Source organism: Rhipicephalus sanguineus, chromosome 9, assembly GCF_013339695.2.
Source record: "Rhipicephalus sanguineus isolate Rsan-2018 chromosome 9, BIME_Rsan_1.4, whole genome shotgun sequence".
In the NCBI taxonomy this organism is placed as follows: Eukaryota; Metazoa; Arthropoda; class Arachnida; order Ixodida; family Ixodidae; genus Rhipicephalus; species Rhipicephalus sanguineus.
The window spans coordinates 13525673-13539152 of NC_051184.2; the positions used below are offsets into that span (position 1 = coordinate 13525673).

Sequence of the window (13480 nt, forward strand, 5' to 3'; positions counted from 1 at the left end):
CTCTCCCGGTTTGGCGCGAAACCGGATCTGACGTTACCATAGGGAGGTACTCCCTGCCCCTAGACAGGTACTGTTGTAGCTAGGGAAAGATCCGACGATTCCTAGGCCTTGTCCCCAGCCTTTACTTGCCTATGTTCTACTCGTGGTTCTACTCGTGGTTCTACTCGGTACCCTCACCTGTACCTCACCGCAGTCGCCGGCTTTGAGTTATGCCTTCTTTGCGTGTGCAGGAGTCGCCTTCACTTGAAAACATCCGTCGAGACCTGCACATTTAGTTTTGGTGGTTTTGACGCTGTGCGAATGGCTGAGGCCGTCTCTGCGATGCACTCTCAGCGCGTAGACTGTCGTTTTGTACGTTGGTGGTAACGACGTTTGCAGTGCCAACGCGGACCCTCAAGAATAGGGGTACGTATTCTGAAATTGTGAGATGCTTGGCATCAGTCACTGAAGGTTGTATTTTCTTTACATTTTAGAAGTTAGTTCTGCAACTGCAGCACGATGTGGCCCCCGTGGTGTATACGTCTTCAAAGTGCTGCCACGTTGCTCCAGCTCTGAAGACGCCGATGCAGAGCGCCAGATCAAGAAAACGCGCTTGCTGAACCGCAAGCTGACGGCTACGCTGAAACGCCTGCCGTGTGTTCGAATCTTAAACGCCGAGGTAAGTTTACGCTGACATACTGGTGCGCGCCGCTGAGGGAAATGCCGTACCGTCGTGGTCGGCACGCAGCTTTTTTAAAGAACTTTCTAGCCGCGCTAGTTGCTCATTGCTTGCGGTAAAGTGGTGCGGTAGAGGTCTTGCGGGTTAAAGTACTGACATGCCGACCACGACGGTATGGCATATCCGTATTGCTGCACGGTAAACCTGCACTGCCAACAGACCCGATTAAAGCGGTATGTAGATGCGTACCGTCCGCACCGCATTCTAACGAATTTTAAAACTTAGTTGTAAGTGCTCCTAGCAATTTTCTCCCGTGTATATGCGTTCATCTGAAATACCTGACTTGTTATTGACAAGGCGTTCACACGATGTTGAGATACAGGGAAAATACCGAAATGAAGGTGACAATGCACGTTAAGCAAATACAGTGAAAACGTGCACACCTTTTAGTGATCTTGCATGTGGCCATTATACACAGTGGAAAACAAGGCCTTGAAATTTATTTCTTTAAGACTGTGGGACAGTGAGGATGCTTTTCAGTATTTAGATTTAGCGGAGTGAGGCAACGTGGTGCCATTTTTAGTAGAGGCATTTGAGAATACATGGCTTGCATGTGCCGTCACATGAGCTGGCTCGTATGTTAGAGACAATGTTGATAAACCATTCCAATGTCCGTGGAATGGTTCATCAACAATGGCAGTGGTAGTGACACAAGCATCCTAGCCTTTCTCACCGAAGGCCACTAATAGAGTAAGACAGTGTTTTCAAGGCATGGGAAAAGAAATGTTTGACTGAAACATCAGTATGTGGTGATACCAAATTCAGAAAACCGCCAGTGTCTGCATCTTCTCAGTGACAACCAACTCACTATGACGTTGTTAGGTAACTTTTGTTACCCTTGAATAAATGAAAGCCCACAGGTCACTGCTATCTCGATCTGTTTCAGTGGACGAATGAAAACCTGTCGACGAAATGGGTTCATGTATGTGAGGTACCTTTTGAAAAGGCAACAATTAAAATTAACGTTTCAGAACCACTATAGGCCCCTTGTTCACAATAAAGAATGCGAAGAGGGTGATTATTTATGGCCTAGGTGCCAGTGGGTGCTGGTGTATATCCTGGGTAGGTCAACACATGTACAGCTAAAGTAAGTTGCACACATACCACATTTGAGATCAGATGTATAAAGATTTTCTTCATTGCGATTAGAGCAGTGGTGTCCAAATTAATCGCTTGGTTAGTAATGAATAATTATCCACCAGTGTTTGAGCATGTCTTGCCTTTCTCAAGGCACTTTTTATGGTGTTTTGTTGTTTGTTTGAACTTTTCGTTCCACTAATGTAGGATGTGTCACAGTTCACGCATTTTGTGGGTAACCTCCTGGAAACTATTTGTCGAAGGAGCACTTTGATTCTTTGGGAGGACAAACGGGAACAGCAAAAGTATGTGGGCATCCCATGGTGCAGGGAATAAGCGAGTCACTTGCAAGATTTTTTTACACTAATTGTGTGAGAATTTCCCAGATGCCAAAAAACTAGGTAACATGACAGCTCACACATGTTAAAGACCTCTTGGAGCAATAAAAGTTACCAGGGGTAATCTACAAAATTCCACGCATGAACTTTTATACGACTTATATCAGTGAGACTAGAAACCTCAAACGAAGTTCATCGTCAACAAACAGTGCAGCAGTGTACAATAGACAAAGAAGGGAACGGTTGTCTTTGTTCCTTTCTTTGTCTGTTGTCCACTCCTACACTTTTTGTTGAAGATGGATTAGCAACTAGCCCAATCTCAAAGCTTGCCTCAGATGAAGGATTCAACACCAATATTCACACTCGTTCGGAGCTTTGGCAATTTTAGAGCCCTGTAAAAGCCGTTTATTCATCAATAGAGAGCCATTGGGTGTTTCCCAATATGCCTTACAAGTTTGCCATTGAAAGTTCTGTCTACGTTAATGCAACAGCTTAAACATAATAATTCTAAGTTAGAAACACAGACAACTGGCTAGAACGTGCTATCATATCCTAGTGGAAATGGAAGGACCGTAAATTATAGTGATAGAATCTAGCACACTTTTTGCAGTTTCAACAGGATTTGCATTTTTAAAATGTGTTTCAATGTTGCAAAAACCGGTTTGTTGTGCAGCCTGGTGGACAGGCCTTCATACTGTGCAAAGGAGCCATTCGGATTGCTGTACAGTCTTCTGTTCTTTACATGCACCATAATTCTTGCTTGATATTACAATCTATATTATTAGGCATCCCCACTTTATTCTATGCTTTTTATAAGGCAAAAGGAGTGATTGCTGAGAGGCGGCTTTGCCATCACTGTGACTAAGGGAACTGGCAACCTGTGTCAAGCCGTGGTGCTTATGCGCAGTGCGTATACATGCTGAGTGCACAAACACGAACCACAGCAACAGGGGCTTTATAAGCACAATGTTGCTTTCTTATAGATAAGGCCTTGCTCGTTTGATGGCGTATTATTGCTATTGTGCTAAACTACCACTGTTTACAATGTGTTGTGTGTATGACTGAATTGGTGCGTAAAATTGTGATAAAAATTTCGAGCCATTCCATTTTGTGAAGGCAGGTTACCAGTGAAGCTGTCTAGCACATAACACAAAAATATGAACAAATGTATGAACTCGTTTCTTGTTATGATTGGTGGTAAATGTGATGAAAGGTACACACACACACACTTGTTGTCTTGATCGGTGGATCATTATTTTTTGGTCATGGTGATGACGACGGCCTTATTGTTGCTATGATGCGCAATGATCAGCTTGGTTACAACCTTGCACATGTTCTTAGCCAGAGTCTTATCTATGCCTGTCTGGTGGTGAGAGGTGCGGTTTGTACAAATTGTGTCGCACAGGAAGCCAAAGCATTCTAACACAAATTGCACAACTACGGTGGTTTGTTTTTGTGTTTTATATTTTTTCAAATTAGAGGGTAAAAATTGGGTGCTATTTTTCAAGCTGATAATTTGAGAGAAATCACATTTTTCGTGGAACCATCATTGAACTGCATGTTTTTGGGGGGGTTTAGTTTAGAAATGCTACATGAAATACATTTACACAAATTGATAAGTCAAAAGGACAGTAAAGAGCCTTGATAACATCTAGGAAAAGACACATTTAATTCACAAAAAGCTGATCACCGATTTTTTACGCGTCCTTGTTAACGTACATTGCCATTTGCATGTGCAGCATGTTGGTCTTCATTCGAGAGCTGTCTCACCTTTGGATGTTCAGAGGCATCCACTTCCACCTTGAGCACCGCACCGTGCAGCCAACGCTCCGCGGAGCGTCTCTCGCGGGCGGCTGGGGCACGCAAGCGCAGTGACAACTGTAGGTGGTGCCTTCGCCGCGTCGTCTGCTAAAGCGCAGCGGCTCCGCCCAATCGCGCTTGCTCTTCGATGAAGGTAACTTAATCTCATGGAAATCGAGAAGCGCAGCGACTGCGCCTCGTTCCGCACTGCTTTTTCTCCTACTGTTTTCTTTTTCTGCATGCGATCTTAAAAGTAATAAACCTTGGCCCGTGCATGAGTGAGATCGCCAAGCCGGGCTGGCACTCCCGCAACTAAGCTACTCAGATGCTTTGTGCCGTACAGTTAGAATATTCCCGCTACTCACACGGTTGTTTTCATCAGCTGAAAGTTTGGCGACACAAAGTCGACAATAAAAAAAATATAAGTTTGCGCTGTGAATTGAAGGCTCACGGAAAACTTTCTGCTTCGTGCTAAAGTTTTGAGCCAAGAAATATATAAAGCGATACGCGGTGCTTTGGGTCACCTAGCAATAAAAAGGGAGTCAAGCTTTATTCAGCGCCTGCTTACAGAAGTAATCATTTGTCAGCGGCGCTTCTTTGGTGAACTGATTGCGTGATATGAGTTCAGCTGAAAACTCTATTAGAATGCTTCTTCATTTTTCTGCATGAATGGTACGAATAAGCATGGTTGCACATGAGTAGCAAATTAGGGCGGCGTATTGGCGAGTTAAATTCGCTAGCGCATGAAGGCAGCAGTGCTGATAACACCTGAATGTAATGTAACTTCTCTGAAATTGGCAAATTGCTCACATCCTTTTGTTTTCAGGCGAGTAACAATCCAAACTTTCGCACATTTAAAGCTGTTATGTCAGACCTTACCATGCATTTATCGCCAATTTTGCGGCGCCTAGCTTTGAAGCTGATCAAAAACATTTGCGTGAGCAGCGGGAACATTCTGGCTACTGGGCTCAAAGGAGCTGAGTTGCTTAGTTGTAGGAGTTCAAGCGCGGCTGTGAAAGTTTACTCATGCACGGACCGAGGTTTATTGGTTGTGAGATCGCATCCAGAAATGAAAGAAAACACTAGCAGCAAAAGCTAGACGGAACAAGGTGCAGTCGCTTCGCTTCTTCTGAACCGTGCCGGATGCTGGATTTGCATGCGCATAGCAAGAGCGAAGTTAGCTTCACCGCAAAGCAAGTACAATTCGGCAGAGCTGCCGCGCTTTAGCAGACGACGCGGCGAAGGCTCCGCCTAGAGCTGTCACTGCGCATACGCGCTAGTTACCCAAGCAACCAAGAGAGGCGCTCCGCGGAGTGCTGGTCGCACGGTGCGGTGTTCAAGGTGGAAGTGGACGACTCTGTACCTCAGCTGAAAGAACCCTCTCAACATCACAGCTTTCATTAGCTATAGTCGGGCACAACTTTAGAAGGCAGCGGCACTTTCCCCTCAAAGGCGGATGCATACGAGCCTCCACCAATAGGCGCGCACTTCAGGTGACGTCATGAGCCGGACGGCCGGTGACCCCGCCGACGGAGAACATGCCTAACATGCCTAGCGGGACTATTTCTTTAGACGCGGAGGCAATTGGCTGCTGCGCTTCGGTCATCTGGGCGGGGCCTCTCCTGTCTTCTAAAGTTGTACCCCACTATAGGCACAGCAATGTCATTGCAGCATTTGCTGGCCTCGGGTAGTGAGCAGCAGAGTCATGCCAATATTCAGTGAGTTCAGCAGCTGGTTAGTGTGGATTGCTTCCAGCAAGTACTGGTTGCACTTGTGAAGTGAATTCATGTTTTTAGTCTCTAAAATGAAGGTAGGTCAGTTGCTATGAAATGACTGTCTCAGCAGACAAGAGTCTCTTGCAATGGATTCAATACTGCTTGCAATTTCCATAACGTTAGGTGGTTTTCACCTTTGTTTGAGACGTTCCGTTTAACAGTGCAGTACCATTCTGTGGAGAGTTTTGTGCAAAACTCCACGCAGCATCTTTTCACTAATGTGGTGCTGCTGTTGGGTTACGTAGACAAAGCGGGTTTTACCAGTCATTGTTGAAAGCTCGCCGACCATCTGCGGATGATGGAGGATTTTAGCAAGTTTTGAAGGCGTCCGGACGGTTGCTTGCATCTGTGTGCGAGAGCAGACAATGCAGCACTGCATGTGTCACAACTTTGTGGGAGCACTTGTTCTAGCTTCCTACACGGTGATGTCGGTGTCCAACTTGTCGCCCAGAAACCGAAACCGAAAGTCGTTCATACAAATAAGGCGATGTGAAATAGTTTCGAGAGAATACATGAATTTGGGAGTGTGTCTCATGCTTCCTAGATCAATAAGAAATGTTTGCAACAAAGAATGCACAAGCCACAAATTTGATGGCACCACCCCTTTAAGTGGTTGTGTGTGAACTTGACGTCAATTTGGACACTTTGGTGGCTTTGTAACTCCTATCTAACAAAAATAATGCAACATGTTTTTAGAGATTAAGTTAGAGCACGTGCTTGGCTTTAATTCTGGGGAGTTTAAAGAAAATTGAAGATGGCCTTTTTTTTAAACTGAATTTCGAAGTATTTTATTTTTAGAGACGTTTCTTACCATATGCATTTATGGTTTGCGTCTGACACCATCCTCTGCAATCATACTTAGCACAATGGTTAACCTAATGCGTGGCAAATCTCTGGAAAATTTGGGAAATTTCGAGTATTATAGACGCGGAGTGAAAAAATCTGAAATTAGAGCATTATTGAGCAATGGGTGCCGTATTTGCAACTTCTTTTGCATAAGTTATGGGCAACAGAACTGCAACATAACATTTTATAAATGCACGTTACTCACAGTAAGCCAAGAAAAATTGACTCGCAGCTGCAATAATTTCTTTGTAGGATCTCGTCAAAATCGTATTTTCGGGAAATTCGCGAAAAGCAGTTCTGCTGAGTGAAGACTTCCGTCCAAATCTTTTTGACTTAGGCAAATTTTTTTTTTTCGCAAAACTAACATTGGTTTCGTGGCCCTAGGGACTCATACAGCAAAATATTTTTTTTTTTCAGCGAAATTAAAGGGGTCCACAGACATGCACCGATGTTATCTGAATACACTCTATCTGCTACAAAGTAGTAATCTTCATGTTTGCTCATGGAATCTTTATGAAATCGGAAAAATGTGGAACTAGCTGTACATTTGGTAATTTGCCCTACCTGCACGCTGTGGCACATAGGCTATACGTAGGCGCCCCACTGATGCTTTTTTTAGTGTGAGCAATGGGGCCATAGTGGTCCCGAAGCATCAATTTTATGTACTTTTAAAAAATTTGAGGCGCGTTCTAATATGTTAATCTGGTACCTTCCCCATATGACAAGTTTTTATCAGACTTTTGACTATGTAGTGAAGTGTACATCACAGGCTTGCTGTGTCAAAATTCTTCTATTATCCGCACCAGGCTCTTCTCTAACACTGTTGTCTTTCACATATGAACATTGGATGCTTGCACGTGTTCTCCATGTATGGCAGGCTGAAATATTCATATTTATTTTCGTTGGCTGCTGCTTCCTTGCGTTAGTGTCAAAGCAGTTGGGGCATTATACAAATGTGCAGGCAACCATTAATTGAATCTGAAATGCATGTGCCGTATTTAATCGAATCTAAGCTGATGTTTTTTTATAAAAAACAATGTGCGAAAGTGGGGGGTTGGCTTAGATTCGAGTACCATGATTAAGATTTTTTTTTTTCTGGCCTTGCGAATTTCGAGTGTCGGCCTACAATCGAGAGCGGCCTAGATTCGAGTAAGTACGGTACATATTCTAGTACTGTCACTATAGCTTCAGTGGTGGTTGGTCAGCTTTCAGTAGTGATTCATCGTAATGGTGGATGCAGGGTGTCGGAACGAAATGTTTTTCGTTTCGGTTTTAGTTTCGTTCCACCGAAAAAAGTTCCGTTTCTGTTCCGGAACTAAAAAAATAATGTTTTGTAACGGTTCTTATTTTTATGCAAAAATTTGAAGGTAAAGTAACGATAAAAACATAGGATTTGTGGTGAACTTGCGCTCCTCTTAAGAACGTGGGACGGGTAAAACACGTTCTTCCCGCATTCTTCAGAGGAGCGCAAGTAACTGTACGACGAATTGCTACAGACTAGCGCGAGCTATTGGGGTGTCGTGGCTGTGGCTGGCCCAGAAACCTGTCAGGGAGGAGACCAAGACAAACCAGCAACCATCTTTACTCCGCCGAGTCTCGGCCACAACTGCGAGCTGCGAGCGTGCCATCGTTCGTTTTCTTCTACGGACGACGCGCTTGCAGCCGCCGCTTTTATACTTGTCTATACGCTTCTATACACTTATAGGAAGGAAGAACCAGAGGTCAGCAACAGGAAAGAGCAGGCAACCACAAACGGTGGCAGCAAGGCGGCTGCCACGACGACTGCTAACCCGAAAATGGATGCGGAGCCCCCAGTTGCCACGGACAACACCGGGACCTTGGTTACGTGGTGGACGAACCGTGCCGACGTGTGGTCGTGCATGCCACGTGCTGTCCGCTGTGGCCAAGGATAGCGGCTACTGCGCCCTCCTCCCCAGTTTCACCGGAGGGGAGGGGGCAGTATAGAAGCGGTGGCTGCGAGCGTGCTGGCCGTAGAAGAAGAGAATGATGAGCGATGGTGCGCTCGCAGCTCGCACTCAGCAGCCACTGGCAGCGGGCAGTTGCGGCCGAGGCTCGGCAGAGTAAAGATGGTTGCTGGTCTGTCTTGGTCTCGTCCCTGAGGGGCTTCTGGGCCAGCCACACAAAACCCCAAAACTAGCACCCTTCCAAGTTACTGTATTTAAATTTCTCAAAAGTGAATTACGAATTTTCTGAGCAGGTTCTATGTTTTGTGTCAAGGGAGTGAGCATTTTCTCAGAAGCAGCCCGTCATCGAGGGTGCAAGACCGCTGTTCTGATAAAACAAACTTCAGCACCGAGAATGCCCTCTCCACACTAGTGTGACTGGCACACGAAAGTCCACTTGCATTAATATAAACAGCTCTGGTTGCCACTCTTTTCATTTTTCATAAAATTTGAACATCTTTACTTTGGAATTCTTGCATGAGATAAGCGCTAACACTATACCCTGACATATGTATTATTGCTCACGTTGCATGACCTCGGTTGTTCCAGGTCACCAAGTTTTCCCGGGAACTGAAAACTGATAAAAAATATTTCGGTTTCACTCTGGAACGAAATAATAGATAACGTTTGTTATTTTCGTTCTGGCCAAAAATATCTTTGTTTTTGTTTTTGGTTTTAGTTCCGTTCCGACACACGGGGTGGATGGCTATGTAATTTCAAGCTGTGATATTGGTGCAAGCCACATATACCGGGGCAATGCAAACATTCAAAGGAAGCGTGTATTGATTTCAAAAGTTCCGGCTGAGCCCCTTCTAGCAGTGAAAAATTTTCACATTGCAGCATACTAGCAACACGTTATGTTGCCAAATTTTTCCATTATCTTATGAAACTGTAGGCTGTGGTCCCATGTTGTTCACTTCCCTTTCTTTTTGTTTAGTAACTTCAGTTGATCTGCAAGTTCTTTCTTGTCTCAATGCATCACATTTTTCCTAATTGCACTAATTTTTTTTGTTCCTACAGCATCGGTTTCTCAATTCCTCGAAAGAGCCACGACGTGCGTTCTTAGCAATTGATGGGTACCATGTGCACAGAGGCCAAGGGATCGATCAGCTGGCCAAAATCATCGTCAGTTCTCTTGCCCGTGACTTCGGACCTGGAGTGAAGTCACATGCACACAGCGAGCTGGGTATCTGCTACAGGCTGCTGAAGTGCAGCCACTGCAACACAAAAGGCCACGAAGTCCTGCGAGTGCAGCAAATTCCTTCGCCTACCTTCCCAACATGAACCAAGACTGCTTTAGATCTTATGTGTAAAGCAGCACACAAAAACAAGACATGAAAGGAGGAATACAATTGAACAGGCCAACCACTGCACTTGCAATTAGCTTATTTTGAAGGGAAAAAAAGGAGGGGGTAATACACATGCACAAGTGCACAACATTCACATTTTTTTTAAGCACCGTTATGAGCAAAAGTCATTGTTGCATGTGGTGCACTTGTGGGTATGTACTATATACATATTTTTTAAAAGAATAAACTAGTGGCAAGTGCAACAGTTGTCCTGTTGAATCATATTAATCCTCTTGTGTCTTTTTTTCTGTGCGCTGCTTTACATGTTCAGATGCTCTGTCACCAATTCACCCGACTTTCAACCTTACTGAAACTTGGCAAATGCTGCCTGCCATGAAACGGCCCTTTTCAGGGCCACCCATGTGTTGTCCGGCTGGTTGCGAATGCTCCCAACTGTTACCCAGATAGCCTCCTTGAAACTTGAGAGGAGTTGTGCGGCGCATGTTGACTCTGCTGGCTGTATATTACTTTTGTATAATTAAGATTGTGCCACAGGGTCTTTCAATTGAAAGTAATACATATAGCATGACCTTGCATTAATTATCTTTCATAAATGCTAATCACTACTCGAACAAATCGAGAACGTTTCTGTATTGCAGCAAATAAATGTAGAAATTGCATATGTCATCACACCTTTATTGCCCAAAAAATTGCATTTATTGCACATTCATCAAGCAAGTGACCTATGCAGGACACTATCTCTGCAAGCTCAGATGTGCACGCGCAGGCCTTGCATTTATGGCTTTGCTATCTCGGCAGCCCTCTGTTCTATTGCTACCTGTGAATGTGCCAAGCAGATTGGTCTGAACGGCATCACAAGTAGCTAAACACATTTTAGAGCGCAATGAACTGGGCTAGTTTGTACTACTTCATTATGTCACAGTGCGAGGAAAGAAGCCAAGGCACACAGTGCTGTGTCCCAGCTTTTTCCTCGTTCTGGGAGCACAGGAACAATGAACATTTGAGAACATTCACTTGGAGCTCCTACCATCACATTTGGCTACATGCTCCAAGCCCAGCTCGTCCAGACATGATTCAAGGCATCACAGTTGTGTTCGCATACATCATCTGTGTAGAGAACAAGTTATTTTGAATTGAAAAATGGCCATCCACCTGTTTTGTACAAGGCTACCAGGAAATCCATACTGATTTCTCAGAAAGGAAGACAAAAAATTCGTACTGTTCCTGGGCTCAAGCCTGGAACCAACACCTTTCCAGGGCTGTTTCTCTACAACTGAGATAGCCAGTAGGCTAGCAATGGGCAGTGTAAGGGCCAATTAGTTGAAAAGTCAAAGCACACAGAATGTGGCAAATGGGTCCTGTGGAAACGTGCAGCAGCTTTTAGCAGAAGATTCTGCGTTAATATCTATTTATGAAAATCAAACTTGAAAGAAAAAACATTACTTGCAGCTGGTTATAAGCTACTTATACCTACTGTGCTTTCCACAGAACTCATTTGTCATATTCAGTGTCCATGCGCTTCAAACTGAATTTGCCCTCGCACTTTGATTACTAGCATACTGGTTAGCTTAAATGGTAGAGCGACCACCCCGAAAAAAAGTCGTTCTCGAGTTCAAACTGTGGACCATGTCAAATTTTTCGCCAACTAAAATGCTGTTCTTTATGAGAAATCCATATGAATTTTCTCGTAGCTTTGTGCAACAAATGGGAGTGGATGGCCATTTTTACATTCATAACCCTTTCTATGTTGTGCAAAACTCCGCTGTTATAAACGAGTCATTTTCTAGCAGCCAACAGCACATCATAGTGTTTGTAGATCTGGAGTGCTTCCCAATACGGACCACTGAGAATGGCACAGTTGCATTGTGGGGCAAAAGTATATGGACAGTTTGTGCCACTGAGCAAGCTTATGTTATGAGGCCCAGCAGCACATAGTGCTGGCATTGTTGACATAGTTCCTTGAAAGGCAGTGGGGGTTAACATAGGCTGAAGTTGAGGCATCTCCGTTGTAGTGCAGACAAAACGGGTGCGGATAGTTCGTTCATGCTACTGAGAGAAAGTAACGGAAGACATGGCAGCAACACACAATGCCGTTTATGAGTTTGCAAGGCAGGCCAACTGCACCAAGGCGGATGAACTGCAAACAAGAGAGCCACATGGTGTTTCTAAGTGTCAGGCTGTACGTCACGAAAATTTAGCTCAAGAAAGTGAGCCCATAGTGTGCACTATAGGTGACCGCATCTGTTTGTATATAACATGGCAAATAAGCTGATTGGTACAAACTGAGTGAGAAGAGTTTAGCAAGAGTTTCATGCCACGTCTTGAATGTGCTTGAAAAAGTGCGTGAGCCAACATGTTAATAGGCTGCTATCGAACAATGTATCTAGTTTTTCTTTTCTAGTAAGACCTGTATATCCGAAAGTTGGCCTCCCAGACAAATATGTATTATGGGTGTCATACTGTCAATTTTGATCACGATGGGACCTGACTGGGTAGAATTTCTCTACTGTGATTATTTACTGTATGCAAGTTGCAGAAACGAGTCAATCACTGTTGAGAAATTTGACCCTGATTGGGCTTAATTGTGATCAGCAGTGCACCATGTGACAACGGTATCATCCGAGTTAGTTTCTAAGTATGGTCTACATCCAAGCCGTGGATGGATCAACCTGTAAACCTAAAGCGGCGGCACTTACGACTGCAGTTTCCCAAAGTCGTACTCTGTCTTGCTGCAGCTTTTAGCACACCATTCTTTCTATAACTGTTTGAGACGCTTTGTATACAACTGTCTACATCACATGTTTTTGCTAGTCGTGTTGACTAGTGGCTAAGAAAGAACAAGATACATTTAAGAGTGGATAAATTGAACCTCCTGTGTAATAGATCTGTTTTCAACTTCATTTTGCAGTGTACTGTTAAATATAGTCAATTAGCAGAAGGCACTACCATGTTTGATGTTCCGCTTTTTCCAAGTCACCTAAAAAGTATAATTTATCTTTGCTCGAAATGATCATAACCAAAAAAAGAAAAATTAGTACTGTATTTCTAGCCTGAGATTTCATTCTATTTTTGCAAAAAGCAGAACATGAATGACTTCAGGTTCAATGCAATTGCAGTTTAATCAAGATTAGTTACTATAAAGCACATACATGACAATATTTTTGTTGCAACGTCGAGTCCCTTGAGATAATGTGCAACTCTGACGAATTACAGGCAGTTCTTCATAGATCGCGTCTGAAAGGGTTTAATGTAGTCGAATGAAAGCTCGCACTGAATCGAAAGTTCAACCCGACTTGCAGCTCAGTTGTAGCAAGTTCTACTGTGCGTTTAGTTCTGATTTTTTCTTGCACGAATTTATACAGAACACACCCTCAATTGGGTGCGCTGTGGCAGGCACTGATTCGTTACTGCATATGCTACCTTTAGGTAGCGTAGTCAGTAACTCTAGCACTGATAAGAAGAAATCAGCGTCTTTAGGTTTGAAACTCTTCCAAAAACACCCCCTTTCGTGAAAACGAGCAAGTGTAGCGCAAGAATTTTCAAAAGCTTTACGTTGCGAGGGGTGTGGACGTGAACAATTCTGTCTCATCAATAATGCAATGTCCGAGCACTGACAGCGCAGAGGTCATCAAAGCAGCTATCGCTTCCATTT

General features: G+C 44.0%; 1 protein-coding gene and 1 long non-coding RNA gene across 3 annotated transcripts in view; one reads left to right on the forward strand and one right to left on the reverse strand.

Moving 5' to 3' along the window:
- The window catches only part of LOC119404612 (WAS/WASL-interacting protein family member 3), a 56041-nt gene that overhangs the window by 37138 nt on the left and 5423 nt on the right, over positions 1-13480 (reverse strand). The window lies entirely within an intron of this gene.
- Positions 173-13092, forward strand: LOC125759792 (uncharacterized). Its single transcript, XR_007417485.1, has 3 exons — positions 173-405; positions 474-658; positions 9539-13092. It is a non-coding gene; the product is annotated as an uncharacterized LOC125759792 (long non-coding RNA).